Raw genomic sequence first — 11,717 nt, 5'->3', positions numbered from 1 at the left:
TCAGCATCTTAAAGAAGTCTTTGAGAAGTTCTCAAGATTTTGTACGAGCCACCTAGCGAACTCAGTAAGACGTCTTTAAAAAGAGTTCTCAAAGAGTTTTTTTTCTGATTTCGCAAATAAGACTTCAGTATTCATTTAACGTGACGTCTTAAAGAGTTCCTAATTTTGACTTCATAAAGAAGTTAGAAAAACGTGAGTTCTTAAAAATGACACCTTTAAGAAATCATTATAAGGCTTCTTGAGAACAACTTCAAAAAAATGTCGTAAAGCAGTCATTCTGACTTGAATGCTGTCTGGGTAGTCTTATGAGAACAACAAAGAAAACATTTTGAAACGTTAAATTTCTGATTTCAAGGTTTTTTGACTAATCTAGTATTAATCTAAGGTAAGTACTCTATTTATTAATTTCCATGGTGTTTCTATAAGTGTATACGACCGATTGTTGCTAAGCTACCGACTTCTGTTACCCTATCAAAAAGATCTAATAGAGTCCGATCAAAAGTTCCAAAAACCGCATAGAAACCAATGGAATTGTATTAGTTTCTACGCAGTTTTTAACACATTTGAGTGGATTCCAAGAAAACTATTGCATAGGATAGCAGCAAATCAACTTGACGTTCAACTGAAGCTTACCTTTGCCACCACCACCTTTGCCGTCACCACCTTTGCCACCATCTCCATCGTCACCACCTCCACTGCTACCAACTCCACTGCCACCACCTCCATTGCCACCACCTCCACTGTCACCAAATCCTTCGTTTTTTTGGACATGTTGACTATTGTGGCGGCCCTGGCTAGGTTGGTCACCTCGGGCAACATGTCCACTTCCTTCTCCACCGTGGCCTCCATCCTGACCCTGGTCTTTATCGTCAGCCTGCTTGATTCCATGCTGCAGAAATTTTTTCTGCAGTTCAAGCAAGATCTTCTGCTGGCGGTTATAAGCCTCTAGAAAAATAAATATAAATTTTATACAACCAGCTTTCGGACTTGATAAGATATTTTTCATCTGCAATTAACGTTGCTTACCTCTCAAATTTTCGAAATCCTTTCTCAGATCTGAAATTGTAAGATTTTAAGCAGATTAGATTTTTATAGTGATTGCGCGCGCGCCTGTGTGTGTGTATGTGTGTGTGTGTCTGTGTGTGTATGTGTGTGTGTGTGTACGTGTGAAGAAAAGCGAAAAAAAATTAGGTACTATCCCTTATTAAGAAAAACTATCAAAAACAATTAGAAAAAAGGAGTTTTAGATACTTGTTACTTATGAATTTTTAGAATACTCGGAATCACCGTTCTTATGGGTATTTAATATCGCTAATCACTTTTTATATGAATCACCTCATATAAAGAAGTCCATAGCATAATCTTATAGAAAATTTATATTGGATACAGGTTTTGACCTGAATCTCCTTTGCATCGATGCTCTGGGGGATGATACCACCTTTTACCCTGAAAATGGGGGTGTGGTGGGCGGCATCGCGACCAGCAGTATGCCAATAATTAGAACTGTGACCCTCAAGATCTTTGACGAAGATGTTTGTTTCCAGGTTGTACCTATACCACCAGGTGGTTATCTGGGCATCCTTGGAAATTAATTTTTCATCAAAGAACGAGCTGGCAATTCCTTTTATTGGAATACGCTGGTCCTCAAAAATCGACCTACTCGTCCTATTCCTTTTTCAATGGATAACGACCTTGATGTGAGATATATCCTGTCCCTAGGGACAGGGCCAAAAATTTTCGACTCATGTAATTTGCTTCATGGAGAATTACAATGCTTTCTCATAGACACAGGGAGAATGTGTGTTTGATAAATTCTTCCGCCCTTAAACCCGAAATAAGAGTGGATCGTGGTAATACGATGCTACTCCGTGGTTTGAATGGACAGTCCGTGGAAACAATTGGTACTGTGGAATTAAAGGTTTTGGGTTCAAAAATCCAATTCCATGTTTGTGATGGGAATTTAACCTTCCATGGTGTCGGAACTTTGGGCAACAACTTCCTGAAAAATGAACAAGTGGAGATTTCATATCATCATCAATCTCTGAATTCCCATCTTGATCTTCCCGACCTTTACCTTTCAGTCTCGGAATAAAACCATCCCGTTCATACGTAATTCCACCCCGTATGCGAATGTCCGTGTCGGTACCTGTTGTAAATCCTGAGATCAAACAAGGCTACCTCCGTAAGATTCCTCTTAAAGAGGGACTCTTAATGGGCGAAGCCGTTGTCTCAGTTGATGACGATCAAGCGATGTGTATGGTCATCAATACCACATCAGATCCAGCAGAAATTGAAATTGAACCTCAAGTGCTTGAAGAATTTGAATTAGATCATCTGGACCCATCCGATCAATTTTCTGACATAGCGGAAACTCCATCTGGAATACACTCACTCTCTAAGCGAGATCGTATCCAAGCAATCTTTGATAAAATTCCTACCAATCATCTCAGTCGCACCGAAAGGAAGCAAATTTTCCGACTTATTCAGAAAAATCATGACATATTTCACCTCCCTGGTGATCGCCTGGGACGTTCTAAAAAGTTCACCTGCAAAATCGAAACCACGAGTGACAAACCGGTCCGAATCAAGCAATATCAGTTTCTTCAAGAACACCGCGACGAAATTAAGAAGCAAGTGGATAATCTACTCAAACAAGGAATTATTCGAAAATTAAAATCTCCGTATAATTCTCCATTATGGATTGTCCCCAAGAAATCGGACGCTCAAGGAAACAAAAAGTGGAGAATGGTTATCGATTTTCGAAGTCTTCGACTCCTATGTGGAAAAGCACGGTGCTGAAAGCTGCGCAGGCAAATTGCAAGGAACTTGACTATGACGATCATACAAAAATCTTTTATTGGAAAGACACCGGAAGCTCTGATGACAATACATCTCCAGTCATCGCGAGGCCTTCTACCTGCCAAACTCTGAACGTCGAAGATGTTCCTGCAGCCTCATCCAGTACGGCACATGTGGAAACGCCCAAACGCAAAGTGACATCCCAAGTAAAAATCTGGGACAAGAAAAGACCTTGCTGAATGAAAATCAGCAGCCCAGTTCACCAAATCGAAACTCTGCAAACGATCGTATAATCATAGCGGAGAGATCTTCTCAATCAGACCAATCAGATGCCAGCCAATCTGATGAAGCAACAGTGATTCAAGTGGAAGTACATCGGGAACAAGACGACGGAAATGCTCAGGTAAATGAATCTGACCCTCTCCACACGACTCCACCGGACAACTGGGGGTCGAGTTTGATAGACCTCGGAAACTACCTGAAAATCGAATCAAATTCAAGGACAGTCGAGATGGAATTACTTATGTGAGAGACCACATGGTAAATTTTCCTGTCTCTGAATTCTGAGTTGGTGAAACCAGTTTCACGATTGTTAAGAGATCTCACTTTCATCGATCAAGAAGACCTGAAGACAGCCAAACCAAAAATGGGTGATGTATTAATCACAAAATTGGGTCAGTGCTTTATCTTCACGGTCTTTGTCAAGAAAAATCATTTCAAAAAAATCGATTTAAATAATTTAATTGAAGGATTACGAAATTCAAGAGTGTCCATGTTCAAACACGAAATCTATACATTCCGCATGGCGAAACAGGGGGATGAATTCGATGATATAAACATTAAGCCTTATCTTATACAAGAATTGGGCGACTGTCCTATCGAGGTAACACTTTGCAAAGGAAATATAGAAGTTCCTACCGAAGAGTTACGCGATCAAATCATTGAAGAAAACCACTGCAGCCCTATTGCGGGCCACGAGGGTGTCGTGAAAACTTATTGGCGAATTCGAGAGAGATTCTACTGGCCAGGCATGAAGGAATGAATCTATAGATTCATCCAGAAATGCAAAATCTGCCAGAAGAATAAATTCACCCGAATCAAAACAAAACAACCAATGATGATAACCGATACTCCCTTCGAACCTTTCGAGAAAATCTCTATTGATACTGTTAGACCACTTCCTATGACTAGGAGTGGGAATGTCCACATATTGACTATTCAGGATAACTTTTCGTAAGCCGTAACAGCAATCCCGATACCTGATATCCGATCGACAACAGTGGCAGAAGACCTTGTAGATCGTTATATGTGCTATTATGGTTGCCCAAGAGTTATCCTCTCAGATAAAGGTACTTTATTTACCTCTAAATTAATACAACAACTTGCGAAAGCTCTAAAAATCCAAAGATTAACGACTTCGGGTTGTTACCCCCAATCAAATGGTTCTCTAGAAAGGAGCCATCAACCACTGATAGATTTCTTAAGAGTAATCTCGGATAAGTATCCGGACTGGGATTGATATGTGAGTCTTGCGGCGTTGACATACAAATGTGCATACTTCAACCAAATTCACTCCATTCGAGTTGATGTTTGGACAAAGGAAACCGCAAATTGGTAAACCCTAATAAAGCTAAACCTGCTTTCGACCATGAGGCTAAACCTTTATAAAGTTCTCTGTTTCAGATCCTCTAATCTCTTATCATCATGAGACAATTATTGATATTCCTGATCATCGTCATCCAAGGGGGTCAATCCAAGGACGACCTGACCATCCAGCCTCTGGCAGACAACCCGGGTCTACTGTATGACCCGTTTAAGAAGATTCACCTGGTAGAAAAAAACTGGTGCATCATTTCTTCCATTAACGTCCGAGGATTGGTCGATATGTATCCCTTTGAGTGGAACCATCTCCACTCGACCATGCTAGGCTGTACCAAAATTATCGGCTCTGGGTCTTGCATGCACTACCTGAAGATGGACCTAATAACCGAAATACAAGCCTCAATAAATCAAGCTAAATGCCGCTTGGACCAGCTCCTTGAAGAAACAACATTTAAAACTCCGCCGTTTGACCGTAATCAACGAGCTCCATGGTTCGGGTTTGTCGGCACAATTGCCCGAGAACTGTTCGGAACCATGGACTATGAAGACAAAGAACATATCACCAACGAGATCAACAAATTATATCAAGACAATGCAGAAATGGTGCACCTAGTACAGAACGCCATTCACCTCGTCAAGAGTGAGATCATTACTATTCTCCAAAGTGAGGCTTAAATGCAGTCCTATCTGAATAATCTTGTAGGCGCTACTACGAACTTGATGAATTCCACCAACAATTACTTGGGTAAACTCGCATATTTGATGAAAGTCATGATGCTGGGGTATGAGCGAAAGGAGATTGCCAGTAACCATCTTCGAGTCCTGGAGGAAGCTGAATCCATCATAGAGGAAGCCAAGGCCGGCCGACTCTTCCCACAAGCTATATCACCAAGTCAACTCTACCGAGCATCCGTCGACATCATGAGGAAGCATCCGGATTTGAATCCACCTCAACCAATTGACCGAATGGATATCTCAACCTTGTCAGCTGTGTCTACAGTAAAAGTAGCAAGGGCGAAACGTTATCTGCTTATCATAGTAACCCTACCCCTGTTCCATGAAATTCCGTTATTATCATACGAAATGAAACGACTGCCAAAGCCAGAAAATCTGAATGACAAAATTCAGACACTGACGATACTACCGTTGAAAAGGTTCTTAGTTACGGACCCAGGCTTGAGGAGATTCTACTTAGCAGATTCTGAATATATCAACAAATGCAAATCTATCGGGGACGATTTGTCTTGTCGTCCCGACATACCATTCCAGTCTGCCGAAGTCCAAGAAGAAGTAGACTGTGAAATGAAGCTGCTTTTGAAGTCAACTGAGGATATCTCAAGAACTTGCAATGTCCGCACCATCCTAGAGTGTAAAACCACGTGGATCAAGCTCAATCAATCAAATTCTTGGGTGTAATCGACTTGTAAGGAAGAAAAGCTAATCTTCAAGTGCTTATATCCGGTTGAGAAAGAATAACACATCAACGGAACAGGAATGGTCCATGTTCACGGTAGATGCGAAATTAAAAGCGAAAAATATATAATCAAAAGCATAGATAAAGAGATCACTCAGCTGAACATCACCTTGCCAAGGTTGAACTTAGCCTCGGAAACGCTATCAACGAATTTAACAGATGAACCAAAAATATCTAGATTTCTCTTCAAGAAAAACGTCGACCCGTTAAAAACAGTAGACAAATTCCGACCCTGGGGAACAGGATTGGAAGAAACGGAAAATCGAATGTCCGAAATATCATTACACCATCAAGAAGACGATATCCATCGAACGATGACGGTGGGAAACATATCCATCCTAGCTGTCCTGTGTGTCATCCTCGTCGTTCCAATATTCTTCAAATGTTGCGTATGCTCAAGCAAGAAGCGCTGCTTCACCTACAAGAAAAACAAGCAGCCAGGCGAGGTACATCCTAAGCCAGTAAAAGAAACCAGACGTACCTCAGACTTTAAATCAAGGTCTGTCCAAATTAAGGACCAACCAGAAGTCATCGAGCTCCAGGAAACTCCACCAGCTCTTTCAAGTCGTGTCGTCTTCTCTGCAAGTAAATCAGCAACTCCAACTCGTACCACGAGAGGCCTTCGCCTCTCAGATTTCAACGCTCCAATCTAATCATCCTAAACAAGATAAAAATAATGTATAAGTCAAATCAAAATGTCACTGAAAAATAGAAATCCTCTTTTAAAGTACTTTAAATCCAAACCCAAAATAATGTTCGGGCCTTTCTGTGACTTTACAAATTCTTTTACATTTACCGACACTCCACGTCGTCTTAAAAGAGGATTCTTATTTTACCGGCATAACATTTTAAGAAAATTATATTACTATATTCTAATTAGGGAAATATTTAGAATCTAAATTTGTAAGATTAAGTTTCGAAAAATTATATATCTAAATTCAAAATTCACTCAAATTATAACAAGCATTTAAGTCCCCTGGACATTTGAGAAAACAGAAGAATTGGTAATTCCTGTTAAGCTAAAGAAATTATTTTTTTTTAAATCTAACTAAGAGACAAGTGCTTACCTCTCACAGCGCATGCGCAACTCCGAACATTATTAACAGCCGCTTCTTACAGCCGTTGACATAACTCCTGAGGAAACACCATGCTCCACTAAAATTCGCCTTATTAAAATTCAGCTCCAGGAAAACATCCTTATTACTCCTATTTCACTACCTATAATAACAGGAAATGGAAGCAATAAATAGAAGAATAAATTTCTTTCAACAACAAACATCAGGATGTCTATAACGTTCCCTTCTATTTTACGCGTCTCACGGCGGAGTGTGGTTGGCGCTGAATAGCCGTTATGGCTCTCCGTTGGTTGGAAAACTAAAAATAAAATAATAACAAAACAAAATGTCCCACCTGGAGATATCCTGAATCTCCCTGGACCTGCAGCTCTGCTCAGGCTGGGTTAGACAACCTATTTGGGCGCCAGTTCGTGTGCCCCACGAACAAAATTAACTCAAAATAAAACAACGGAGAAAACTGAAAATGAAAATAAAAATAAATGACAGGATAGCGATTTTCAGATTTAAGAATAGGTTAGCAAGAAAAAGATAGCAGTAATTGAAATAATAAAATTTAATAATACCGGGTTGCTGACCATTTGCATTTAATTATCCTTTAATCAATAAATTAATTAATCAAATATATATCATACTCACATAAACAATATCACAAAATAATAGTTCACTTACAAAAATAATAATAGTATGCGCATACAAAATTATAATCCAAATAATAATACTGAATAAAACAATACGTTTATCAGCCGCAAAAATAATTTATTGCACGTACAGAATATAATCACTCGCCTGTGATTGTCGGAAGAAAATATAAATACTAGTAAATAATAATTTCACTCACACGTGAAAATGAACAAACGAAATAAGTGTACTGAACTGATAACAATCTCAAAAATACTACTTTAATAAGTATAAAGTATTATATCACTCGCATGTGATCATAGAAAATATTAAATGAAATAATCTCGTATAGGAATTTGAAGTATCTCCAATAAAATTCCCAGTAATTTCCAATGGTAAATTTTACGGCATTCACAAAATAATATTATTCTATACCCAACTAATAGTTATGGGATGGTAGTCTTGGATCAAAATAATTACAAATAATATTTACACCTCTGTATCACTCTCACGTGATAAATAAAATAATAAAATAATAATACGCACCAGAAATCAATTATAAAAATAATAAATCAAATTAATAATAAATGATAACTTATCAACTATAATATATATATATATATATATATATATATATATATATATATATATATATATATATATATATATATTGGAAAACCAGTCGCATATGTGTTGTCACAATAAAATTATTATTCACCACGTGACATAAAATAATAATAACATCAAAATAATTCCCAGGATTAATATCTGGTATTAAGCAAATAATAATAAATATTTCCAATCAAAACTTAAACATCCACTGGGTTCAAAAATCATTCACCTCATCATATGCTTGAAACCAATATTATTACTAGAGAATTGCTATTTCTGTTATGATCACGCGACTGCAAATGGCCACCAACGCGGGAAAGCAAAGTTACACGCCAATGAATTAACTCAAAGGTACTTACAGTCGTCGTTGTAAGCAAACTGCGAAAACAGCTCCCTACGGTTCCACGATAAGTGATAATTAAAACTCAGCAATTATCAGTGCAAATTTGCACTATTAGATAACAGAAATTGTTGTATGTATATAGCCAAAACCTAAGTGGCGTCTCAAAATAATTTAGCTAGCAACAAGCACACACCCTGCTCGTACAATGTTTATCCCACGTCTGACCACGGCAGCACGTGAATTTCATGCCGGCACCTCGGCCGGCGCCATCTTTATAAAGATATCTTACTTCAACCAATGGAGAACTAGCTCTGTCGCATGTTAGTTTGACTAATACCAACGACAACTTACACGATGTCAATTGTGTAACCCTGCCAATTCCCGACATTACATGGCGAATTGCTCCTCGCATTACTGATTAAAATTCCTATAATATGCAAACTTACTCAATGACTTATGCATAACAACTCTGAATTAATTTATAATATAATGAATTTGTCGATGACAACTGTTGCGTCGGCGCGCACGCGCCGACCAACCACAATAAACACAAGCATATAAATTTAATGCATGATTATTTCCCCAGCATCCTACATTATGCTTAAGCGCGTGTATTCATCAGTGAATTTTCCTGATTAATATCCAGTTTATCTGTAAGGAAACTTCTTAGTAAAACTAACATAATAATTTAAACTAAATTATACATGTAACAAAATAATCCTAATGTATGGAGAGTCGTGTGAGCAGCGTGTGCTGCCATCTGTTGCGCACCGACCCGATGTGAGACTACTGCGATATTAAAATATCGTGACATATTACTCACCTCATAATGGTCTTATGTTCCTTAAAAATTTTAACTAACTTACCTGGCGAATCGCGCCATTTAATAATAATAATAATAATAAATTTAAAAGAAAAGAGGAAAAGAAAATAAAAACCGCTTTTCTCTTCGTTTACACTCGCATATTTTATATCCGAGATTGTATACGGTTATTAAAACGGATGGGAAGGTTTTGGGTTAAAAGAAGGAAAAAACGATCTTCAAGCTCATTTCCTCTCTATTGAGAAGAGAAAATTGACAGCTAAAAGTGACTCGAGAGTGATAGCATATCCGGATTTACCCAGCAAACGTTGGCGATGACCAAATTGCACCATTTTAGTCCAATTCCTCGAATTTTTCCCCCTCTGGCTTATCTTTCCCGTCCTCCTCAAAGAACCAAGAGATCGGTATCCAATCTTCCATCCAATCATCTAAATCCTCGTCCTTTTCCCTCCAGAGATGTTTACTCTAGGCCAGGAAAAGCTCACGCTTCAATCGGTCAGGACAGCAGGGCAGAGAACCACAGCTTAAATAATACTGGGCAAACGATTATAATCATAACGTTATAAACACAACTGACCTTGACTTAACACTTGAACACTTACGTGTAACAGATTGTTGTGCACACCACACGAGTAATAACACTCACAAATATAAATTTTGGGGTCCCAAATTGCAAAAATTCTTCGAATATAAGCAAATTCTGCATAGGTTCTTACAAAATAATAAATGGGATCCCCAAGGTCGTACTTCTGTCCAAAAGACACACACATTATGCTAGCTTCAAACCAGATGACTGAATGGCTGACTTTGCGCATAAATGGCTAGTCAGCAGTAATAAGACGCGTTAGCCATGAGAGAGTTATTACAGTAAAAGAAGTAAAAGATAAAGAATAAAAATATAATGAGAAAACTCTTGAGAAATAATAAAATAAAATTGCAACCTCTGGAAATCCATTCAAAATTTTCTTTTATTCCCCAAAATTTACAACCATTAACGCCTTTTGAATAGCCAGACGATAGAGGAACCTTTTAAACTTGAGTTCAACAACCGCAAATTATTCCTGTTTTCTCGAACGTCACGGAAACTTCTGAAAACTTCCAATAAATAACTGTCACGAACCTCGGCATTATCAGTAAAATGCAAGTGCAAATCGACCACCATATACTGAAATCCATAAGTTAATAAAATATAGAGGGAAATTCCTTCTCTCATTATATCTAAATCATTTTTCAAAAAAAAAAGACAAGATAAATCCGTTTACCTCTAATAGGGTAAGAACACGACCATCAGCATCCAGCGGGGGTGACGGTGGTGCCACAGAATGGATCCAATCGATCTCACACTGGTTAGTCGCGAACAAAAAAATCGGGTCCGAATCCAAGTACCAGCGGGCTTGTACTTCGATGAGAACCTCCTCCAGTGGGATCGGTAAAGGATCCAATTTTGGATCGACAATCTCGAAAGGCAGGCGATTAATACACATTTTTAGCAACAAATCCTGGAATTACCGAAATTCAGATCGTGAACTGAACTAGACACTACCAAAATCCCGTATTTTTAAAATTGAAAATGAGTTTTAATAAAAATTAGCCAACTTACCCCTTATTGCAACGAACGTCCTCTAGCTACAAGAACAACTCGACTAAAACACTAGATTCAAATATTATCCTTTCCTTCAAAAAAAAAAATTAATTAAATAAAATTAAACATGACCTTGCTTGATCAGCACAAAAGTTCATGATAATCTGACAAATCAACAATAATTTATACTAAGCTGAACATGAAATTTGTAACAATTTTTAAATCTAATTTCACCTTTTATTATTGTTAGAATCCATCCAGTATGAGGATTATTCATGTAAAAATCGGGTAATCTATGTCATCAACGAAATAAGCTGTTTGAGAGAATGGTTCCTTTGGCTACCGTAAGATGGTGCCACTTGCCGGTTAAGATCTACTAAGATGAGATCAATACGACGGTCGATAATTAACATCTCATTGATGCTATGCTACCGCGGCAGCGGCGAACGCGGGCAAAGAAGAGACCGATTAACAAACCCCCCCCCCCCATATGCCGAGCATTCGCTCTCTCTTAATCTCCACATCTCATGTCACGCGCTCACTCCCACTCATACAAGCTACACGGCCATAACAAAAACCTATACTTAAATCTTAAAATTAAATTAAAATTACATCTAAAGACTAAAAATTACTTTAAAATTGTAATTAGACTAATTCTAAAAATTTATTTTCTAAAAAAAAAAAGGAAAAAAAAGGGGGGAGGGAGAAACCCATTTAGAATAAAATAAAAAGGAAGTTATTTATTGATAAATAATACAATTTTATTTATTTTTTTTTCCAACAAAAAA

General features: G+C 38.0%; 2 long non-coding RNA genes across 3 annotated transcripts; both read right to left on the bottom strand.

Annotated features, from left to right (window-relative positions):
• Positions 1-688: 688 nt before the first annotated feature.
• On the bottom strand, positions 689-8,815 carry LOC128668987 (uncharacterized). Of its 2 annotated transcripts, XR_008404540.1 has the most exons (6): positions 8,541-8,815; positions 7,286-7,408; positions 6,943-7,093; positions 2,075-6,533; positions 1,027-1,999; positions 689-945 (listed from the first exon to the last, which is right to left on the bottom strand). It is a non-coding gene; the product is annotated as an uncharacterized LOC128668987 (long non-coding RNA). The 2 variants fall into 2 exon arrangements; XR_008404539.1 differs by having other exon boundaries at positions 1,027-6,533.
• A 1,482-nt stretch (positions 8,816-10,297) lies between these two features.
• Positions 10,298-11,218, bottom strand: LOC103568768 (uncharacterized). The gene is made up of 4 exons (XR_008404596.1): positions 11,164-11,218; positions 10,948-11,021; positions 10,610-10,846; positions 10,298-10,512 (listed from the first exon to the last, which is right to left on the bottom strand). It is a non-coding gene; the product is annotated as an uncharacterized LOC103568768 (long non-coding RNA).
• Between the last annotated feature and the right edge of the window lie 499 nt (positions 11,219-11,717).

Source organism: Microplitis demolitor, chromosome 2 (assembly GCF_026212275.2).
Source record: "Microplitis demolitor isolate Queensland-Clemson2020A chromosome 2, iyMicDemo2.1a, whole genome shotgun sequence".
NCBI classification, from domain to species: Eukaryota; Metazoa; Arthropoda; class Insecta; order Hymenoptera; family Braconidae; genus Microplitis; species Microplitis demolitor.
The sequence above is the reverse complement of the archived record's forward strand: the minus strand, read 5'-3'. Positions and strand labels throughout refer to the sequence as shown.